Genomic DNA, 23,653 nt, shown 5'->3' with positions numbered 1-23,653 from the left:
ACAATATGCACAAAGAATATGATCTTGATAGGAAAGAAGTCACAGTTTAAGCTATTGAATCAGGAAACCACAACCTCAGCCTACTGAGATTATTCACACCATCATTACGGAATTATGCTGAAATCATCCTAGTTTCTAAATCAAAAACAGGATCAGATCTCATTAATTGGGTCAGATGCTTTCCGCTCCTTCATTCACTTTGGAATATTCTTTTGTTTTTAAAAGCATTTGAGGAAAAAGAACAGAGGAAGGAAAATTCCTTTCTTGTTCTCTCTGTTCAGCGGTTAGAATTAGATACATGCGAAGACAGCAAAATACTGTTTTGAACAACGGTCTGTCAATCTAGTGCCCTCCAGATGTGTCAGATGAGTCCAGTGTATAGCCTATTACATTTGAGGAGAACACAGAAGCTTTCTTATATTGAGTCAGACCACTGGTCTGTTGCGCCCAGTATTGCCAATCCTGACTGGCAGCAACTTTTCAGGATTTCAGACAGGATTCTTCCCTAGTCTTATTTGGAGATGCTAGGAATTGGATTTGAGACCTTCTTTATGCATGACATATGCTCTACTATTGGGGTTCAACCTTGTTTCCTGTCAAAATCCAACACATTCAGGCTGATATGAAGGGTATCAAGCTGAGGAAGACTGTTCCAAATTATTCTCAAATTTCTTATCTTTTGAAACAGCAGTTGCCATATTAGGAATAAGTAGGCACCTCAAGTGGACGGTATACTTTATTTTTTTCTTTCTCTTAAAGCAGTTGTATGTAAATAAGCTCAAAAAGCAGAGTGGCTGTTCACACCATGGAAAACAAGAACATGTTTGGGGAAAAAATCCTCCTATTTCCTTACTCATCTAAAGAGTAGCACCAAGAATTTCTGAATGTTGTACGAAGCAAAACCCTTACTTGCTTCTTCAGCAGAAATCATCGCTAGGTAAAAACAGATTCCCTGCTCTTGACTTATACCAATAAACAGCAACAAAGCAAATGAGGTGATGTGCCATGTAAACATACTGTTTTTAATAGCAATGGATGTGCTGTTTGGGAACATTTTCTCCATTCATGACAGAAGACAATATATTCAATGCAGGAAAGATGAGACTGTCACAGTGAATATCAAACAGGCAATAACAGCCCGCTTGCGCCAAGAACTTAGAAAGTTACTTTTTCAGACCACAGCCTCCGGAATTGCCTCAGCAGCATGGCCAACAGTCACAGGATTCTGGTAGTTCTAAAAAAGCAACTTTTCCAAGCCCCAAATTTGAACTGTGGAACCTTGATCAGTGAGCAATTTTATTTGGATTACCTGTCAGGGCAGGCTGGCTGGAAAGCTTGCTGAGATCTGGCAATGGAGCCAACGGTTGGGAATTTGATTCCCTCCTGCTCCTTCCGAACAAGCAGCCAGCCTGCGTAGCCTTGAGCAAGCTGCGCAGTCCCAGAGAGCCCCCCAGAAAAAAGAGAAGGGTAAACCCCTTCTGAGTACTCTCTACCTAGAAAATCCTGTAAAAAGCACCTATAATTTGGAAACCACTTAATGGTACACTATTATTATTATTATTATTATTATTATTATTATTATTATTATTATTATTATTATTATTATTATTATTATTATTATCATCATCATCATCATCATCATCATCATCATCATCATCATCATCATCATCATCATCATCATCATCATCATCATCATCATCATCAGTCAGTGATGTTTGTCTGTTAAGGCTTCATAAATATTTTTTCAAGGGGTTTTCTCTCAGCATTTTTCTGAAGTCGTGGAAATAGAACTGAAGGTCCATAGACTGGATCTGGCTCACTCAGATTTCTCCCAGTCCAAACAAACTCCCACTCCTGTTATGTGACAATTGTGAGCCAATTGCTTTAGGAGAAAATGGGATTGTTGCCTCTCCCTCTTTTTTCCCTGGGGAAAAGCCTTTAGAGGCCAAAGACAACCATCCAATCTAATGTTTCCTCCTGTATTCAGCAAGTCCTAGCATTTCCGCCCGCTCTGTACATATATATCTGGACTCTTTAAACTGACTGCATGATCAAGCATAGTTTGGAACAAACAGGGCAATCATCCTTGTTTTCATTGGGCTTCCAGGCTGCCTAAATAGATTCAAAGTAACACACAACATTTTATGTGGTTTGCAAGATCTTGTGGTGTGAAGTTCAAGCACAAATGAGAAAAACACAGTCTTGGCGACAACAGTGGCCACCATCCAAGACTGAGACATACCAGACTGATAGCACTATTGTTCAGTTTTGTTTGGATAGTCCAGAGGATATTTTTATAAGTGTTTTTTTTAATCTGTGGCTGTTTCTGAAACCTATCTATTCCCACAGTGGCTTAGAAGTGAAGTGCATCCAGGATATTCCTAAATAAGCTAAAGTAATGTATCACCACTGCAAAGATGGAAAAAGGAAAACAAGAAGCTGCCCATACAATATTTAATTTCATTATTTTGTTCCCATTTCTCATCTCTCTCCTCCCACTGCTACTCTCAAACTGTCAATGCAACATTGGCCAGTATATGCTAGCAAACCTCCACCTGCAAGAGTAGTGGGAGCAAGATCATCAGTGGGAGTGGTGTCACTTGGAGCAACAGATTGCCACTGATTAAAGAGTGCTTTTTTCAATTTCAGAGTGCATGCAACTCAGGCACAATGAGATAAAGATGTGCACACCCCCAAATTTAAAAATGAACACTTGAATTAGCCACTGCTGGTGACATCACCCCTGCTTTGCTGGCAGAGCTCCACAAGAGGATACTGGACATTGTTTTTGGCACTCACAGTGGAAAAGAGCATTTCTCATAGCTGACCAGGATTGATTAATGAGAGGTTTGGTTGCTGGGGTGGTGGTGTTTATGTTTATATTATTTGTAGGTCACCTAGAGTAGTTATATGTAAGTCACCTAGAGTATTATATGTAAGTCACCTAGAGTAGTGGCAATGGCACTAGATGGGTTGGATAAAAGTTTAATAACTAACTAACTAAAACTAACTAACTAACGAACGAACGAACGAACGAACGAACGAACGAAAGAAAGAAAGAAAGAAAGAAAGAAAGAAAGAAAGAAAGAAAGAAAGAAAGAAAGAAAGAAAGAAAGAAAGAAAGAAAGAAAGAAAGAAAGAAAGAAAAATAAAATAAAATAAAAAAGAGGGTCCACAAGTTGCTCACTCATCAATTAGAGGCTCAGATCAGAAGCTCCTCCTGCTCTCCAATTTCAGCACTACTATTGCAGTTCTTCCAGCAGGGAGAAGGTTATTGTAGCTGGGTTACCTAGCAGCTTTCTTGGCTGACATAGGGGATATTTATTCTTATGAGGTGGTCCATCACTTGTGTTTGCTAACAGATACATCCAGTCCACTTGACATCCAGATGTAATCCACATTTTTGCCTTCATTTACAGCACAGTCATCTCATTTCCTTACAGCTTCTGTCTTGATAGCTAATTAAAAATACAGAGAAAACAAGCATTCCAGAGTAAGAAATCCAAACATCCTGGTCAGGATCAGCCCACAATATTTTGCCCTCTGAAAATGTTCTACGGCTTCTCCTTCATACACATCAAATCCATGGCAGCCAAAACCAGCCCTGTTATTCTGTAACACAAGTGTAACAGAACCCTCATCAAGTATATCCAGTAAGAACATGGGAAAAGGTGATTGGCTGAAAGAATATAAGACGAGAGCCATTCGGAAAGAATCCGCAGGATATAAAAGAGAGATCAGAAGAAGAGTAAAAGGAAGAATTAAATTGTCTCCCATTGAGGTAGGTTAAGAGAATGTGAGAAAGAGAGAGTTCCGTTGTATCTTGAGGGGGGAGGTCATGTTAAAATTGAGAGAATTACTTTGAATCTGGGATGTCTGAGAGTTAGGATACAATTTAGGGTAACCCTAAGTTGAATTATTTTTAGTTTCACCAGTTGTTATGTTTAAGTAAGGATCATATTTTTATGTTTCAATCTTAAAACCACTTATCTTTTGGGCTTAAGGCAAGCCTAGTGAAAGTAAGGGCAGTTTAAAGGCAATTCACCGGGTAGAGGTGGTCACAACAAGGAAGAAAATTCTTTGTGGATCTTTCTCTATTTCTTAGGAGTAAAACCAGAGTAACAAGAAGCCTGCCTGTACGATGCCAGTCCTATCTTCTACAAAACTTGGAAAATTTATTTTTTTAACTACATCTCCCAGAACCCTCCAACCAGTGTGGACACTGGTGACTCTTCCAGTCTCTGTTCTCTCCTATGAACAGGAATGCTTCTTGGAGAAGATACTCCTGGTTCCTTTCATATAAAATACATGTTCAGACTGCATGGCTCACATCCAGCTGCCTGACAAGCATGGAAGGCAATTCGTTCATTCGGCCTGATACCATGTTCTGCTACTAATTAGGCTCTCGGGAACAGGGTTTCCCCCCCCCTCCCAGGACTTCCCATTTAATTTTTTTAACTGGAGATCCAAGGTAATTGAACCCGGAACGTCCCCACACACAAACCATGTCGTCTTGTCTCTCCATCTTCTGAGGTTAGCCATGTCTTCCTGCACCAAACTTTCTTTAAACTTTTTTTGGATAATCTCATTCAAGGACGGAGAGATGACACAAACATGCTTCATTCTCACATTCGTTCTTGCTGCCTTTGCCCTTCATTGTGTATGGCTAGGAACAGGTGAGCCTGATGTTATAGTTGCACTGCCAGGGCAAAAATTTGAGTACAAACAATGAGGCCGGGCAGAAGCGTGAAAATGTATGAAAGCATGAAACAGAGTTATTCAAGTTCCATATACATTTGCCATTGTCAGACAGTAAGGCTGGTCTCGCCATTACGCATAAATAATCAGCACCAACAAGCCGAAGTTGTTTGTGTTATGTGGGTTGTGTTGGCAATTTCTTGCCTCTTTCCCTGAATACGTACCTTGGCTGTCTGTATTTTATAAACGACATAACTGTTTTATGCCAAATGGTCTCTCAGCTCCAAGCACGAACCTGGCACTTTTGGGGTGGGGAGAGAAATATCACATCACCAGTCCCAGTGAGAAGGAAAGTGCCCTCTTTCCCATCATCTCTGGCAGTATATATCTTAGTGCAGCCCTGCCAGGTTCAAAAATAAATGTGGCTGTGACACATGAAAAAAAGTGAGGGCTGGGGGTGACATTACGAAAAGCTATGCTGTATGAAATAACTTCCTGATATCTGTAAATTCAATAGGAAATGAGACAATATTCTTAAGAATAGAAGTTTTGATCCTTTACTGGAACTAGCAATGTAGGGCAGTTCCTTGTGATGACTTGAGCTGCGTGCCATGAGAGGTACTAACTTTTTATTTTAAAAGAGCACAGTACGTCAAAGCTTTTTATATAGAAGTATGCAATATTTTTTCCAACTTCTCTTAATTACCGGTGTGATCCAATGAAAAACCCTTCTTCACTGCCAGTGAAAAAAGTTCAGCTGTGCCAAATCTCTGGCATTCCTGGGAGTCACGAATTGTTGGACACCACATAGTTGGGCAATTTATTTATAGATTCAGTCTTTCCTGAAGTCAACTCAAGCCGGTATATTTCACTCCCTGACCCGCATTCTCATAACAATCCTATGGGATAAGTGAGGTTGCAAGAAAATGACTACTCCAAGGTCACTCAGCATCTCAGTCAGGACTGTGGGTAGCCCAGCCCATCACTCCCTAGCTGCTCATGTCAAAGCCTGGATTCCACTCAATTGGTCCATCATCATCCATTTTAATGAGGGCTGCATAGACCACCACGTTTTAATTTCATGAATGAAATCACTTGGGAATATATAGAATGGTTACTGAATAATCCTGGGCAAATCTCCATCTTTCAGCCTATCTTCTGGAGTTATTCAGCCTGAGCTCCTTGGAGAGAGGGAGAGGGAAGAAAATGATACTAAAATGCAATAATAAAATGACTAATAAAATATATAATTTCATAGACTCCTTGTGTATGGTCTATTTACTTCACTTTACTCTTTTTTAGCTCATCAGACCCAAAATCTGCATTATATAATACATGTAAATATTTTATGTGCTACATCTTTGAAGGCTTCTTATAATATGTTGTAATATAATATTCCCCCTCTACTTCTTAAGGGAGTTTAGTGTAACTGCTTGTGTCCTTTCAAAACACACATGCAAAAAAGATGCATGCCATATAAACTAATCTATATGTTTATTTCTTCCACTAGGACAGAAGTAAAAAAAAGAAAAAGAAAAAAGGGGGGAAGGAAAAATTATATTAAACATTTGGCTGTTGAGCAAGTAAGCAAGGAGAACAAGTGGTAAGTGTTTTTGTCATGGATTTTGGGCTGTCAGATTCCCTGTCCCTGGCAACCCCCCCCCCCCCAAAAAAAAAGATGTAGAATCCTTGGTGGGTTGTTCTATATTACTGGTGGTCTGCCTTCAGCATGATGACTCACAAGTTAGTAAGGCTTGTTCTAAAGTAGCTATATATTTGGTTGTTTCTCTCAGGCCTAAGGGTTCAACTTCTACCAATAATTATGAAACCCCAAGGGTTTTACAGGTCACTGAAGGAAAAAAAGAACACCCCTATGGCATCTTCAGAGGTTTCCAGGGAAAAATTCTAGAAAACTTTTATTGCTACTTAAACGGAGCCATCTATTTGATTGTCGCAATCACAGTAATTGACTGATGTCCAAATCATTGTCCCCTCCTTCTCCTCAACCACTCATGTATAATCCCATTCACCAGTACTATACTTTGAAAGTTTATGCATGCAGCCTACCAAAATTAAATCTCAAGGAATTCAACGGGGCCTATTTATAAGACACATTACTTGGACTACTTTTCCCAGAATCCTCAGCCATGATACTTAGTGGCCATGATGATTGGGGGATTCTGGGAGTGGTAGTTCAAGAAAAGCAAACTCTAAAATAGAGAAGATCTAGATTCTAGAATGTTTTCCATTTGCTTTGATAGCTACATTGTAAGACAGACTTCTGCAGCTGCAACTCACAAAATAGGAATTGAAGATAACTCTGGGCTGTGCAGAAAGAATATGTGGTCATGGTAACTGAAGGTATTCTGGACTGCGCAGAAGGAAGATGTGCTCAAATACTTTTGTAAAGACCCATGGGAAAAACTCAGTTTTCATGCCAAGAGTCAGAATTCTCATGAAGCCTCAACAGGAAAATATTGCTGGCAGTTACTCAATGACAAGACACATAGCTGCTATAGTAACTATGGAGAGAAGAAATACGTAGCTAGATTCATGCTCATAACAATATTAATTGTGAGCCCGCAAGTCAATTCCAACTTACAGCAACTCTTGCTAAGGTTTTCTAAGAACACAATATTCAGAAGTGGTTTATCATTCCCTTCTTCTGCAGGAGCTATGGGATTATGCAGACTATGTGGCTTTTCTCCCAGGAGGCACAACAGGGAATCAAACTCCCTACCTCTTGCTCTACAGTGAGGTCCTTAACTCACTGATCTATCCATCCAGCTAGATCCATGTTCATGGATGTCCCCAAAACACTAGAGATGAATGCTGAGGTAACATTTCTAAATCAATGAAGCTCAGAAAGTGCTACCAGATTTCTTTCATGGCATCTCAGACAATAGGATGTTTTGGTTCACAATTCCCTTCAGCCCCACCACTGGCTGTTTCTGTGAGGAGGGCCCACTTCAAGCTTTGGTTATATCCCATACTGTTACTAGGCCTACTGAGGTCTGCAGGGGGTAAATCAGCCCATCCATTTGGATACAATTCCTCAACCTGATGAACTACAACTCTGCTGAACCAAGGTAAAGAATTTGGGTATTTTGAAGAGGCGGGGGTGATGCATAATAAGAGCCAAATTTACCGTTATATTTACTACAGTCCCTGTTCCTACATGTAAAGGCCCTCATATCTCAGGAAAACACTTCCTTAATTCCTCTTAATGAGCAATCAATTTGCTTTCTGATAGATGACATCCTTCCAGAAGTGAAAAAAAAATGTGCCTAACGCAAACACTTCATTCTGATTTAATAGGGTCCAACGCTCCATTCAGCTAATACGGTGGGGAGGGGAAATGGATCACACAACTCTTCTTGCGCAGTCACATCACATGGAGTGGGAGGAAGAAGCAGTGCATAGTGTTGTGGAGCCGAATTAATATAAAGTGAGGAAAGTTTCTAATTAGACTGAGACTTTATGACATATCATTAGTCCAAAATTGTAGCTTCAAGTATGAGCAGCAGTGGGTAGATTCTTTGCAGTCCACATTTCATTAAAACACACTATGTTTGCCTCTTTTTAAAACCATATTCTAATCATGTGGATAACTCTTCTGGGGAAAAACAGTGCAGTTCATCTCAAACAACATTTAACTAGGTAACTAGGAGTAGTGAACAGTAGTTACACTGAAAAGAGTCAGTCTTGGAAGTCAAATGTACTCCAGAACAGTGTTTCTCAACCTTGGGTGTCCAGATTTTCCTGGACTGAAACTCACAAAAGCCATCACCACCAGTTGTGCTGGCCAGGATTTTTCTGGAGTTGTAGTCTAAGAACATCTGGGGAGGGGGCACTGCTCTAGAAGATAAGCTCTGTTTTCTGCTATAATAATAGCCATGTACTGTCAATTCTGACCTTTGGTGACCCACTGTCCATGGTTTTCTAGGTAAAAATTACTCAGAAGTGGTTTACAATGGCCGCCTTCTGGGATATCAAGGGACTGTGCTGTATATATTTTAATAAATCCTGGCCCATGTTTATATGACTTCCAGGTTTGGGGAGGGGAGCTACCCTGTTGAAGTTTTCCTCAGCTTGTCATTCTTTCAGATATGGCTTACTCCCCAGTTTCTTTTTGCTGCTGAAAGCTATGTCTCCCTGCACTTAGGCTTCAGGAAACCATAATGCAAAGCAGTCTTCACAGCTTGAAGCTCACCAAACATGTTGGACTACAATTGTTGTTATTGTTATTTAGTTGTTAAATTGTGTCTGACTCTTCGTGACCCATGGACAAAAGCACACCAGGCCCTCCTGTCTTCCACTGCCTCCCGGAGCTGGGTCAAATTCATGCTGGTCGCTTCAATGACATTGTCCAACCATCTCATCCTCTGTTGTCCCCTTCTCCTCTTGCCTTCACACTTTCCCAACATCAGGGTCTTTTTCAGGGAATCTTCTCATGAAATAGCCAAAGTATTAGAGCCTCAGCTTCAGGATCTGTCCTTCAGAGAACACTCAGGTTTGATTTCCTTCAGAATGGATAGGTTTGTTCTCCTTGCAGTCCAGGGGACTCTCAAGAGCCTCCTCCAGCACCACAATTCAAGAACATCAATTCTTCGGCGGTCAGCTTTCTTGATGCTCCAGCTGTCACTTCATACATCGCTACTGGAAAAACCATAGCTTTGACTATGCAGACCTTTGTCGGCAAAGTGATGTCTCTGTTTTTTAAGATGCTGTCTAGGTTTGTCATTGCTTTCCTCCCAAGAAGCAGGCGTCTTTTAATTTCGTGGCTGCTGTTTCCATCTGCAGTGATCATGGAGCCCAAAAAAGTAAAATCTGCCACTGCCTCCGTATCTTCCCCTTCTATTTGCCAGCATGGCATATAATGAAATATATTCCTCACCTGAAAGGCCAGGTTGGCAAGGATGATAAGAGCTCTAGTCTAATTCATAGGACTTCTGGGGCCCAGAAAGGATAATGGTAGAGCCATAAGTAATCATTCTGATGTTCAGCGTGTTGAGGTCCAGACTGAGGGCAGGCGGATTTGCTGACTTCCATTAGTAAGTACCAACATGTAGGGTCATGTCCTTCCAGCAGCAAATTTTTGCACCCTTTACATTTTGGCATGCTGGGTCAAAGTTTCACTTGCCCCATCCTACCTACAGCTCTGGTGGATGGGTACACAATGCAAAGTAAGCCAAGTCCACATCTCTTCCCTGCCTATTCCATTCTCTGCCAAAGTGTGCGTGCACCGTATTCCACCATTTCTGAGAGATGTTTGTGTAGCTTGCAAATGGATTTGTATGCTACAAGTTGACAATTCCACACTGTTCAAAAACACTGCAAACGTGAGTCAACAGACTGCAGGGAATGAAACCACACTTCAGCTATTGATTTGTTTCAAACCACAGGGAAGAATTGAAAAGCAATAAAAGCCTGTTCTGGAGGGACTGCCTTCTGCAGTCTGATCACATAAAGTTGCCATTTTATCCTCTGCAGTACAATAACTGGGCTGCAGTTCTGGAGGAAGCAATTAAATGTGGAACTATGGCACCTGCCTGCCATCAGTAGGTTTTTACCATGGATGTTCGAAGTCGAAAGGAAAATGCTCTTTGTCAAGATTTCCCAGAAAAACCCTTCATATTCAACATTCAAGTATGGTGGGGTGAATTCAGATGGGAACAGAGGTGGGAAAGGAGGTAATATGTCTTACTATATATAGCTCTTGGTATCTTGCATTGTAGATAATGGCTATCAGTTCCCTTGGCAACAATGGCAGTTACTCATGTAAGAATTTTCTGTAGGGTTTGCATCTGCATTTCCCCAATTAGAGCACAACCATTCACGTTTAATGAACAGAAATCTAACTAAGGGCTGGCCCAAGTCATTATGTTGCTGGAGATGAAGCAGCATATGATGCCCTATCCACCCATTAAGGTCAAGATGCACCATACACAAAGTAGGATAAATTATTTCAGTACACAAAGGAAAGAATCCCACAGTTACATCTCCCCATCTCCGCAGTAACACTACAGTAACAACACAGCAATAAACTCGTGATTTGCTGCACTTTTATGGTATCCAAAACCTGCTGCTGAACATGGGTGCATCACTTTATGTAATGGTAGGGCAGGCCCTAGCCTTCAGTATCAGATGGGCTAACCCCTCACATATCACCAAAAAGGTAGATGAAAGAGGATAGCAATTTGCACAACATTGCAGATGTTAATATATATATGCACAGGTTCAAAATTAGAAATGATTTTTTATGACTCAAAGAAAGCACTTCATTCAAGTGGGGAAGGCTATGATGAAGTTACTTGACTCTGCTGTCCAGGAACTGCTGACTGTGGATGGGCAACATTGAAAAATTTCTGAGCACTTGCCTTATTATCATTTATTTATAAAAGAGGCACAGGCTGCACAGTCCTTCAAATGGAGGACTGTTGATAACCCTTTCAATGGCGGACTGATATTCCTAAAAGAGGATATGTGGCCATCCATACAAAAGTTCACAGAACAACATGTGAAAAGGCCCATCCCTCTAAGGCAGACAAACCAGACCATTAGGTTGTGGACAGACAGAGATATAAAATGTTTTTGCAAACCAACAAAACCCGAGAGGAGGTGTCCTATCTACACGAGAAAAGTAGAAGCCCTTCGACAAGGACTAAGAAAGATACCGGTAGAAACACTATCAGGGTGAGCTAGTGTGCTGTAGCAAAGATGCCTTCTCTAAAAGTGCATCAGCTGATCCCTGCAGCTTTCCAAACAGCCTGTAGGGACAGGCTCTAATTTCTGCTGGAAAAGCCAGCAAATAAGCATATAAATGAATACAAGCACTCCTTATAAGAGACTTATTTTTAACAATGGGTATTTTTTACTAGAAATCCGTTTGGTAACATTTTAATGCTTCAGATGTTTTGTCTTTTTCATTTCTAAATTTGTTTACATGCATGTTCATTCATTTTAGACTGATTTGGAGAAAAGAAATTTTGCTTACAAAATATGTCAGATCTGAATACATTTTATCTCCTTGGTGAAGAGTTTGCCCCTTACTCCCTTCTTGCATTGATATTGTTTCCCTTTGGGTTTTCTAGGTATTATTACATTTATATCTCACCTTTATTCCCACACAATATTGAGTCCAGTTGTACCTAAAAGTCCTTAAAAGAAGTCAAATAGTGAAAAGCCTTGTGGCAGTTTAAAGACTAACAGGCTGGATTACAGTCTACTTCATGAGATGCAACAAAAACAGTCCTAATAGGTCTCTGTATCTGAAGTCTGGAAATTGGCCACTGTAACTCTAACTTTTGAAAAGGAACTAGAACTAATCTAGGAAATTCCCAATCACTTTGTGATTGCTAGGCCCTGCTTTTTGTGCCTCCCATAGCATCTGGATGATCAGTATATAAATAGACTGCTAGACCAGGTAAAACATGATACTTTATGTTATTTCCTGTTGTCAGAAATGGCGCTCCATTGCATATAACAAATTATATGAATTGGTGGAGAAGTAGGTACAACAGTCAGGTAGATATGCCAGGTGAACTCTCTCTCTCTTCATGTCACTTTAGATCTGCACATAAATCGGTAGTCTCCCTTCCTCCTTCTCTCCCTGAGATCACTTCCTGCGTCTTCCTTCTCCAACCGACCAAGAGGCAGACTCACATGGCTTGTCAATAATGGCTGAGCAGAACCTGGACACAGAGAAGAAAGTTTTAAGGGCTTCTGTAATCACGTTTAGGGCTTTTCCTTCTGTACTGTTCCTAAATGGATTTCTCAAGCAATAAACATGTTCTGTATTTTTACCCAAATATAAGTTACTGGAGTAGTCACTCTTGTTGAATAGCCATTGTTGCACAAATACCAAATATTGTTAGATTTACTTTCTTCAACAGTTTCTGCACAGAGACATTTCTAAGACAGCTATCAAAAATCTGTTTGAGTTTTTCTCCTATAGTATTTCTCACTTCAGTGCCTGGACATCAAGTACATGATGCCCACATCATGTCTCACCTTTAATTACTTCCATCCATCTTTTGAATTGGTCGGTAATACTACGTGCTGAAAGTTTCCTTTTTTCCTTTTCTGCTTTGAGGCTTGACTCACTGGTTTCCACAACGGCCCTGCAATGAAGAAGGCATGCAGAGTGACATTCTGTTAACTAAACAAGATTACCAGTAGCTTGGATAAACTAAACAAATATGATTATTGTTGCACTTTAATAGGGGGAAGCAGAAACCCAGCGGAGGCATTGCTCACTCGTAAAGTCAACACAGATACTCCTACAGTCAACATGGATCCCCACTAGTTCATGAACCCACATGTGTCCAAGGTAAACTTCTGCCTTGCAGGGTTAGTGCTTTTCTAACCCTCACATAACCATGGTGAAATTAGGTAGCGGAAAGAATTTTATTTCTGTGAAATTAGAATTCTGATATTTAAGGTCCAAAATCATCTGAAGTCCAGAATCTGGGAAGTTACCGTACATTTCCTCTGGTCTATTCCTCTGCCAGCATGGCTACTGATTATGCTGGCTGAAGGATTCAGAAAACTGTGATATTTTTTAAAAAGTACATTCTCCATAATCTGAAGAATCCACAGATACAAAAAAGGTGCACATTACAGGCACTTTTCAACCCCCATCTATGCACCATGCTGTATGGAGTGCGCTGAAATCTAGAAGATATGGTAATGCATGGTTTTGTTTAGTGTTTCTGATTTATTGACTAGGTCTTCTAGGCACCAACATCCTGCCTACTGGTCAGCCTCCCCAAGCTGATCCCCCTAAATGAGCTGGATTACAATTCCTTATCATTCCCAGCCTGGCATGAGGGTTATCGGTCAACAAATCTGGAGGATGCCAGGCAGTTAAAAGCTGTTTCATGTTATCTCAATTAACCCTTATTCTTGAACCCATGTCAGACAGGCCAATAGGATCAGCTCCCCAATGGGAAATTAACAGCAGCTTGCCCAAAGATACCAGCAAAATATCGAACCACAAAACTTGAATTCATGTCAGATCACCTTCACTTGATTGTGCAACAACTACATGGCAACAAAAACATAATAACTGAAAAGTATTGCGGTGTGCAAAATCCAGTTGTGTTCCTACACCGGCACAACCTGACATTGTGTCCATTGCAATAGTGCTGAGCTGGAAATGACATCCATGAAGGCCTTCTGCTGCTTCGTCATGCAACTGGTTGTGCCAGGAACATTCAACCCATTGTGCAATTCTTTTCTGATGGCTGTAATGCCCAACACATTTACATCAGTATCCCTTGACAATACTCTAGCATGAATAGGATTTTGCCCACTGTGTTGTATTGTACTGCATTGCACTGCATTGCATCTATCTTTGTTCACCCAGCTTCCTCCAAGATTGATGTAGTTTCTCCAAGCTATTCAGCTCCTTGGCTGAGACATTCAAGTCAAACTGAGATGAAAATTGATAAGAAATATTTTAGAATGTACCCAGGTCCAACTATCTGAGATTGCTTTAGCCAAAGAAGAAGAAGAAGAAGAAGAAGAAGAAGAAGAATTCAAACATCACATGAAAATTTTCTAAAGCCTAAGGTATCTGAACTCATGAACAAAGGGTATACTGCATAACATTTCTCCCCAACACTTTACACGTTCAAGCCAAGCTGGTACATTGTTCCTGATATTTGTGCACTGGTAAATGTGTAGCCTGTTGCTGAGTTTCATATTTCTGGTAAAATTCCTTTGTACTACACAGCAGAAGTACACAGATTCACAGAGGAGAATAGCTTCAAGTTCCACAAAGTCCATCTCTTTCTCATTAGCTGGTACTAACAGTCTCAATAACCCATGCTGAGGCATTTGTAGGAGAATTTTTTTTAATCATTATTTACAGTTGCGGACAGTTCAAGAGCAAACTAACAAAGATGACTGCTTTCAACAACAGTCCTCAACAGAATTTAGAGTGGGGAAAAGCTGAGCAGAGAGGTGGGGTTCTCTTTGAATTCAGAGGCAGGGAAGGAACAATTGGTTAGTGCTGGATAGAGCAACAGTTAATGTAGCGGATTACAAAAGATGGCATCATTCCTGCATGTCAGTCAGAAAATAGAGCAGGAGGGGCGGAGTCAGAATGACAGTTAAGACAGCTGGAAGAGACAGTTAAAGAGAGTGGGAATAAGACAGGGATAGAGAGAAATAGGGGCAAGAAGTTATTGAGAGAGTGTTAGGGTTTAGGAATAGATTAGAGGGGTTAAGAAAGAGAACTGAACAGTTTACATCATATTGAACAAGCAGGAATGAACGCATAAGCATAATATGAATAACACCAGTGATTGAATACATGATTTAATATAACTGAACACCTGAAACAGTTATATTTGATTCTCCTTATAATTTTTGTTCTTTAATAAAAGAAAGTTTGATCAAAGCCCCTGATTCCTAAGTTCTTTGAGTAGCTCCTAAGTGTGTGGGAATTGTATTGGTATTAAGAGAATACCTGGTGGCAGCGAAAAGGGCGTGTTCCCCTTTGTGGAGCCCAAAGATATAAAGGGCGCAAAGGGGGATCGCCACAGTTACCCCAGCCCGGAAGGTCTGTCCCAGCCAAACAAACTACAAGCAGCATGCAAGATTATAAAAACTCCAACATAGCCCACAAAAAGTGGTTCAATTGCAACACTCATCAGCCCTAGCCAGCACTATCAGCGGTGATGGCAGTATAATAATATTCAGAAGTTTACACATTTCCCATGACACACCACAGGGGCAGGGGGCAGCAGTAGCAGCAACCCAACATCAGTCCATCAAAAGATAAGCTTTTCTCACTTGGGCAGCAACTGCTTCTGTTTGTTACACCTTTGCTGTCTATAGGCAAATGCAAAAAGCACAGAGAGAGAGCAGAGATATTTACAAACCTTCTCCAGCCCTCAGAATTCATGTGTCATTTCTGCTTCTGAATCAGAGAACTGTCAAGTTCCTTTTTTGGACTACAGCTCCAGAGGATGCTATGCTGGCTGTGGAATTCTGAGAGTTGTAGTCAAAGAAACACCTCTATCTCTGTTCTGAAACTTTGTGCCTTGGTTCTTGAGAGAATGACCCCAGCTTGGAAACGGGTGCTATAGGATTTTTCTCAGTTATCCAAGATTGAAAGAGTGGTGTATCAACCGGTCTTGATTTAATGAAAGCTTCTTAGACCTCCTTCTAATTTCTTTTAGCTCCTCTAAATACACAAAAATTGGAAACTGAGTCAAGCAAAAGATTGCTGCTTCTAGAAATAGGCTTTAAAATCAAAGTAAAAAAGACATTTAGAGAACGTCTGTCTTAAAACATCTCTTGAAGCCTCTGCACAGGAATGTGCAACCAGAGGAAAAAGTTCATATGTGTACATATTACCCATTTGACAAGGGTCTGAAGATTTATTTTGCCACTAGGATAGTTACTTGAACAAAATGGTAGCCAAATATCCTCCTGAAGGCATTATTCTGATTTGTAGGGTGGTCAGAAGACAATCCTCTTTCTCTGGTTCTTAATCCTGGGTCTCCAGATAATGCTGAACTTCGAATTTCGAAAGCGCCAGCCAGCATGAGCAATAATCCAGGACACTGGCAGCTACAGCCTGACCGCACTTGGAAATTCAAGGTTGGAGAACAGATTTTCTGTTTGAAAGACCGTCCAGCCCACATCTGGTTTAATTTCAACCAGCAATTCACAGTACATATAACATTCCTATAACATGTGTATCTTGGCATATTAGCAATATATTAAACATCTCTGTTGTAAGCACCACTTTATAAATCTTAATATTAAATTTTGGTGTTGCTGTAGCTAAAACAACAACAACCCTTAAAATGGCAATGGCTGCACTGATAAAAAAAGAAAATTGAATTCTAAAGAATCCTGGCTTATCGTTCATATTGTTTATAAAAATGTATGTAGCTGAAGCATGCCCAATGGTACCCACTACAGTCCTTCCAGCAGCAGGAACGAGGAACCTCCAGCCAGCTTCTGGGAATATATCTATGCCACTGAACTGGATGGCCCCAGGATTCATAGTCTACTGAGGTACACTGAATTTTCTGTCAGAGAGCCTGTTGTCATTCCGGGGAGTCGAGTAGGGTCGCTAGGAGGGAACCTAGGATTCTACAGAAAGAAGAAGCCAAACCAAGCAAACTGGATAAATTCATAGACTCCTGATTTGTTGTTCCTTTAGCAAGCTAAAGTCTGAAGCCATGAGGATTTAAAATCTGTGAGTGACAAGTGAGGAGTGGAGTTCAGATGTTAAACTATGGTTTCCTTTCTTGGTGTGTTTTCTTTCTTGGTATGTTACTGAAACCACAAGCAGGAGTAATCATGCAATGTGCATCAGCACAACTGCTCAGAAAGGATAAGCCATTCCAAAATACCTACCTCTTGCGAACGGAAGCGTTGTCCCCTTTCTTAGAAATATAAAAATATTTCTATCACCGTTTTCATGTACATTCAAAAAAGATGCATCCTAACCCAAAAAAAGAACATCCTAAATTCAATGATGAAGGTTCACTGAATGTGAGAGTTCAATGCACCTAACAGGCTGGAGGAAATGATACCTGACAGGAATTCTTTGTTAATTTATAGGCAGCCATTAGTTTGGTATGTTCCATATTTTTATTCATTATTATTTTTTTCTGCTGCAATCTTCACTACTGTCTGGTTTCCACTCTTTTTGACTCACTAAAACAATATTTTTAAACTGTTAACTACGTATTTTCAGCACATCATATTCTCAGAAAAACAACCATGTATTTTTTAAGTATTAGAATTAGAAAGGCGCTGCACAGTTCATCTTTATCTCTCTTGGCTTGTCCATATTAATCAAAATTCCTGGCAGAGTGGTATCTCTCCTTGAAAAGAACAACATGTGAAAATTAGTTCAGTTTTGTTTGGAGCCAAGTGTGCTGAGTCAAGCAAATCCTTGTGAAATTGCACTCAGAAATGTTAAAAAGAGACAGATGTAAAGTTGGAAGCAAGAGGAAAAACAACAACCCAGATGAATAATGTTAATTACATATTTATTTTATTTTAAAAACAGAAGTTACAAAGCTTTTTGACTGTTAAGCTAAAGGCTTACCTCCAGTTTCTAGCCCTGCCAGAGTAGTGGGTCACTGAATCAGCAGAATTTAGGTAAGTGTTAAGCTACCAGGTTCCACTGATTTGAAAACACAAGTTTTTTTTTAAAAAAAGAAAGTACAAAAAGATAAAAAATTCCACAGAGAACAGCTGGTAATTTAAAGACAGATAAAACAAAACTTACTGCTTCCGAAGGCAATATAAAACCTCGGACAAATAAAAATAAAAAGCAGCTCCATTCCCAAAATGAAAAGGTGTTACACAAATTTCACCTATGCTATAAACAGAACGACAGCCTTTCAGCCAGGGAAGCTAAAGATTAAAACCTAGGACCTCCATGCCTTCAAAAAAGTATTCTTCCAAAGCGTTCTAGCTGACAAGACTCAATTCTGATCAATTATTGTGATAAGGGCAGCAATGAAACTACAGGCTTGGCCCATGATATCAGGCTCACCATCTCTAACTTAAAAAATTGAGTGCAGCTACTCAGTACTAGATGCACTTAACAATACTGCAGTCCTTACAGTATTAAAGCACTGACTAGAACATTAGTGATGTCTGGAAAAGCTCCGAGAGTTACTGAGTCCTTGTAGAGCACAGTTGCTGGGAATATCCAGATCGTGTTGAATTGTGGAGACAATACTAACCTGGTCTTCAAAATGTGTCGCAAATGGTCTTTTAAAAGATTGCCATCACAATGTGCTCCAACTAATTAGAATGTAAGAAAAGAACAAACATGGATGAGATATGCTGCAACCACAGTTTAAAAACCACAGAATCACAGTCAGGAAGGACCCTGGTCTGGTCCAGTCTCTCCCAACACAGTGCCTGCTAGAAAGTTAGGATTACACCTTCCATCATCCCCAATGTCCCCTTCCAATAGCTGCAAGGATGGAAGTGATAGTCCAAAAACCATCAGGAGCACAATAGGTGGAGGAGGCTGATCTAGTTCAACTTGCCACCTGGTGCAGGCTCTCCAATGCAGGATGCAGCTATAGCGTCTCTGGCAGATAGCTGTCCAGCCTGCGTGTAAGACTTCCAGTGAAGATGAAGCTATGTATCATTGCCAAACAGCGGTACAGTACTAAAAGGGTGAGTATTAAATAAATGGCAGGACACAGTTAAACCAACTAACAAATACCCAGATGAAGTATGCTACAATTCAGTACCTATTCTGAGTAGGTAATATCCACGAAATTGCATGGCTTAAGGACCTAGGAGACAAAGAAATAATACCATATAAAATGTGTAAGAGAGATTTTAAAAACATATAGGGAAATCATATAACATATATTATGTTATATGATTTACATCAATTTTAAAGACTCAGCAACAAAGTATCTGGTCTGTAAGTGTCATGCTTTCCTTTGTTCTCATTCAGCCTTTCCTGCTTAAGCAATTTTTGTCTTCATCACGAGGATTGAGGTTGGAAAGTTGGCTGAGTGCATTAAAACGCTTTTCATGACCTGTAGTTTTAATTGGAAGCAACGTTTAAGGAGGGCTTGGAAACGGCAATGGTTGAGCACTTAGGTAGGAATGTGGGAAAGCAAAATTATTTTATATTGGTTGACAAGTTAATAACAATGTAAAATTTAGAAAGAATGATTTTAAAAACACAATAGGGTACCATCAAGGCGCTTTCATATGCAAATACTAGGTCTACTTGAGAAGTGCCAATCATATCTCAAAGTCCACAACAGCAAGAGCAAAAGGCATCCTTCTGAATACCTAATATATTGTAAGGACGTGATGCTCAACATGCTATGCACTGCAACCAAATAGTCAGCGAGGCCAAGAATATTACCAAAAGGGCATTGCTTATCCACCAACCTCAGGCTATCTTACATGGATCTCGATGAGCCGCAGTGGGCTGCAAGTCTGGACATTCCTGAGTTAAATCTAACCTCTATGATAGTCTTACTTGAAACTGCTAAATCAGAACTAGTCAAAACTGTATACAGTACTACTGTGTACCCATGTTCCCCAAAATGTGTGTGTTCCAGGTAGATCTATTGCTCAACTAAAATTCTCATCACGGTAGTTCTAAAGACTAAAGAATTATATTAGGCAAATCCATTAGCACTCTTCTCTCTCCTCTTCTCAAACAGACACATACAATGGTGCCCCGCATGACAATGATACAGTAATCCGTTCCATAGAAATCGCTGTTTAGTGAAATCATCATCATGCAAAATGCAATTCCCCATTGGAATGCATTGGAACCCATTTAATGCGTTCCAATGGGGAAAATAGTCTTTGTCCAGCGAAGATCGCCCATAGGGAAGCCATTTTGCAAGCGTCAATCAGCTGTTAAAATGGCTGTCCTGAGAAGCATGGGTCCCAAAAACACATGGAAGCCATTTTGCGGAGCTGCCAATCAGCTGTAAAAATCCAGAGCACAGGTTGCTGTCCTCTGAAGATGCCGGCCACAGAGACTGGCGAAATGTTAGGAAGAACAACCTTCAGAACACGGCCAAAGAGCCCGAAAAAACCAGAACAACCACCAGCTGTAAAAATCATCGTCTTGCAAACAAACGGTCCGCGAAGCATGGACCAAATCTCCGTCCAGTGAAAATCCCCCATAGGAATGACTGTTTTGCGAATCACTATAGAGATCGCAAAACCTCGTCATGCGGATTTGTCGTTTTACGAGGTAGTCGTCTAGCGAGGTACCACTGTAATCCCATATTGCTTCTAAAATGCCTCATGCTCACCCACCCAAGCTTTTTGTCACATGGAGGATGGAGGAGTGGGCTGTTCATCAAGAAATGAAAGTTACAATAAATCCTCATAATAACAGCTTGTATAGAGCAGGGACTGGTGATTCCAGTTGTCTGGAGGTGCTCAGTCTGTTCTGGGTTGTAGTTTGAAGACTATGGGAGCTATTCAAGGTATTGAAGCCAATCCCAAAATAGGAACTTGATCAGGTCCTTTAAAGTTCAGGATAAAGCTGGGGTGGATTTAGCATATTCATAAAACCAGAGTCACCAACCTTCACTGCCTGGATGTGGGAAATGCCTGTTGTAGAAGGAAGGTACCTCAACATATGTACTGTGTCTTCCTTAACTGTTTCCCTGGGCATTCCAATCTTCTGCACAGGGACTGTGGTGAGAAGAGGCAGGGGAATCTGTTTCAATCAATCCAATTGCACACCCTTAGATCTTCTACTAACCCGGTATAGCAGGGGTCTCAAACATGCGGCCCAGGGGCCATTTGCAGCCCGCTGGATGATAGTTTGCGGCCCCCACCTTGCCTGCCCCCCTTGAAGTGCCCATGCAACCTCTGCTGTCAAGAGTCAAAAAAAGCCTCACCTCGCTGGCCAGCTCTCCCCCCTCTCTTGCACCCTCCATCCAGAACTGCAGGCTGCCAGCGACCCCGCCTGTCTGCCAGCTGTAGTTCCGGATGGAGGGTGCAAGAGGCGCTGTCTTGGGGGAGAGCCGGCGAGCAAAGTGCACTGCTGGCCCTTTTCCCCAAGCGCCTGAGCCGCCGCTGAGCAATGCCTGAGAGCGGAGCTCTCTCCCGGCCCATCCTCGAAGAGCGCCACCACCGCCTCCTCTTCCAGGGAAGTGGCTCTCTGGCTCTCTTTCTCTCTTGGCACCCCTAGCACCAGCCCAGCTAGAGCCTGCTTCAGCGCCCGGCAGTACTTCCTCCTCTTCCTCTTTGTCCTGCTTCAGTCACCTCAGCTCTGGAGGCTGCCTGAGCTCGCCTCGCAAAGTATGCTCCCCTGTCGTGGTGGGGGTACTGCTGCTGCTAAGTGCGCCTTCTTTTTGAGGGGGGGCCTTCAGAGAAAGGTTGCCGAACCTCCATGTGTGTGTGTGTTTGTGTGTGTGTACATGCACCTATGGGGGGGGGCTTGCCCCATTCTGTTTAATTTTGCCGATACCGATGGGGGCTTTTCTCCTTTGGCAAAGCAATTCTGTGAGGGTTTTTTTCTAATTTTATGTCGTGCCCTCCTCCCCCTCCCAGCTAGGCGGTCGCCGGTGCTCCCTCCCTTCTCTGCTTCTTTGTCCTGCTGATGATGATGCTGGTGGTGGTGGTAGTGAAGAAGGAGCTGCAAGGGGTCGTGGCTGGCAACGAGTGCTCGCACGCCCCTCCTACTCCCTGGAGCCCCAGCCAGGCTAAGGAAACTCCTGGGCGGTGTCCTTGGGCTCTTGCTCTGCCTTGCGGAAAATCTGATGCGGCCCAGCCTCACCCAGACTCTGCCTCCAGCGGCCCCCAGGTAAATTGAGTTTGAGACCCCTGCAGTATAGACTTGCAAGCCACAATGTGAAAGTTCAGCTGTTGTTACGTATCATATTTCTAGAAGATGCTTGTACATTTGATTTGAATGTCCCAGGCCTCTGCCATCCCAGTTATGTGGTCCGCAGGTTTATCTCTTCCTCTCCCATCCCTTTTTCTTTCCTCTCCCACTTTTGCCCAATGTTAGCTTGCAAGCTCCTTAAAGGCAAATACCTATTGTTTTCTTACTTTGACAGCGCCATATAAATAACACATGAGTTCAAATTAATTCTACCACTGCACACTGAAAACCTGAGTCCTGCTTCAGCAGTGCAGTCATTTAACTACAGCAGTATCTGTCAGAGCTAATTATAACCCAATTTATCACAGATCACACTGTGAGCTGCAGGATGGATGAACATTTTACTAAGGGGCTCAAAACCAATCATGGAAACACACTTGGAGAAACTTAATATTCTTTCCACCAACCAGGGATGGTCAAGCAAAGAGCACTTTAAAAATAAACACCCTTTTCTTTTTTATATACCAAATACCAAAAGAGAGTGTGCAATGTCTGTTGGCACCCATTTAGGACACTGTCATTGGCTTTAAACCAGGTTGTTTCGTTTTTTAAAAATTGCAGAACAAGTACAAAGGAAAAGGCAGAGGGACAACTTAGGGACCCCCAAAACCCAGTAATGACACGGGCCACAACCAGAGCCTAGAAAAAGTACTTCTGGGAACTTTAGTTCATAGTGGTCAGGCTGAGGAAAACCTGTAGTCCCAAAAAGTAACTTTTAAAACTCTGGAACAGCACCTTTTTTGAATTCTAATTGCAAAGCCAGACTGAATATATACAAAAGATGTCTTTTTAATCATGCCATTCACTTCATGATTACAAAAATACTCCCGAGTCCTGACCTTGAAAGGTCTGTTTTTGCTTCTGTTGTATTTTAATCATGTTTTTTAATATGTTGCAAACCATCCAAAGTGACCTTCAGCCAGACAGGCAGTGCAAAAATCAAATAGACAGACAGACAGACAGACAGACAGACAGACAGACAGACAGACAGACAGACAGACAGACAGACAAGTAAGTAAGTAAGTAAGTAAGTAAGTAAGTAAGTAAGTAAGTAAGTAAGTAAGTAAGTAAGTAAGTAAGTAGACCCCAAAATTATCTTGAGCATATTTAAATGCCACAGCAAGCCAGGGTTCTGCAACAATCTTGGCTTACTGTGGACAAATGACTTGAGCACTGGGCTGAAAACAAAAGAATGACATTCAAGAGGGATAAGCGCAAAGTTCTGCACCTAGAAGAAAGAAACCAAACAAGAAGTTACAAGATGCTCAGTAATGCTATGAGTGAGAAGGATCTTGGAAGCATCACAGACCACAAGCTGGATATGAGCCAACAGTGTGATGTGGCTACAAAAAAGGCAAATGCGATTTTAGGCTGCATTAACAGAGGTGCAAGCTCCAAATCCCATGAGGTACTAGATCCCCTCTGTTCAGCACTGGTTAGGCCTCATCTTGAGTACTGTATCCAGTTCTAGACACCACACTTTAAGAAGGATGCTGACAAATTGGAGCAAGTTCAGAGGAGGGCAACAAGGATGACCAGGGGGCTGGAAACGAACCCCTATGAGAAAAGACT

The 23,653-nt window shown here is 41.3% G+C and overlaps 1 long non-coding RNA gene across 1 annotated transcript in view; it reads right to left on the bottom strand.

The window, feature by feature from the left end:
• Positions 1 to 11,538: 11,538 nt before the first annotated feature.
• LOC140708126 (uncharacterized) overlaps positions 11,539 to 23,653 on the bottom strand; it is a 29,240-nt gene continuing 17,125 nt past the window's right edge. The window contains exons 2-3 of the long non-coding RNA XR_012088280.2: positions 12,712 to 12,821; positions 11,539 to 12,392 (exon numbers count right to left, since the gene is read on the bottom strand). This is a non-coding gene — a long non-coding RNA (uncharacterized LOC140708126). The remainder of the gene's footprint in view (positions 12,393 to 12,711; positions 12,822 to 23,653) is intronic.

Source organism: Pogona vitticeps, chromosome 6 (assembly GCF_051106095.1).
Source record: "Pogona vitticeps strain Pit_001003342236 chromosome 6, PviZW2.1, whole genome shotgun sequence".
Lineage (NCBI taxonomy): Eukaryota > Metazoa > Chordata > Lepidosauria > Squamata > Agamidae > Pogona > Pogona vitticeps.
Note: the sequence above shows the minus strand (reverse complement) of the source record. Positions and strands in the feature narration are given on the sequence as shown.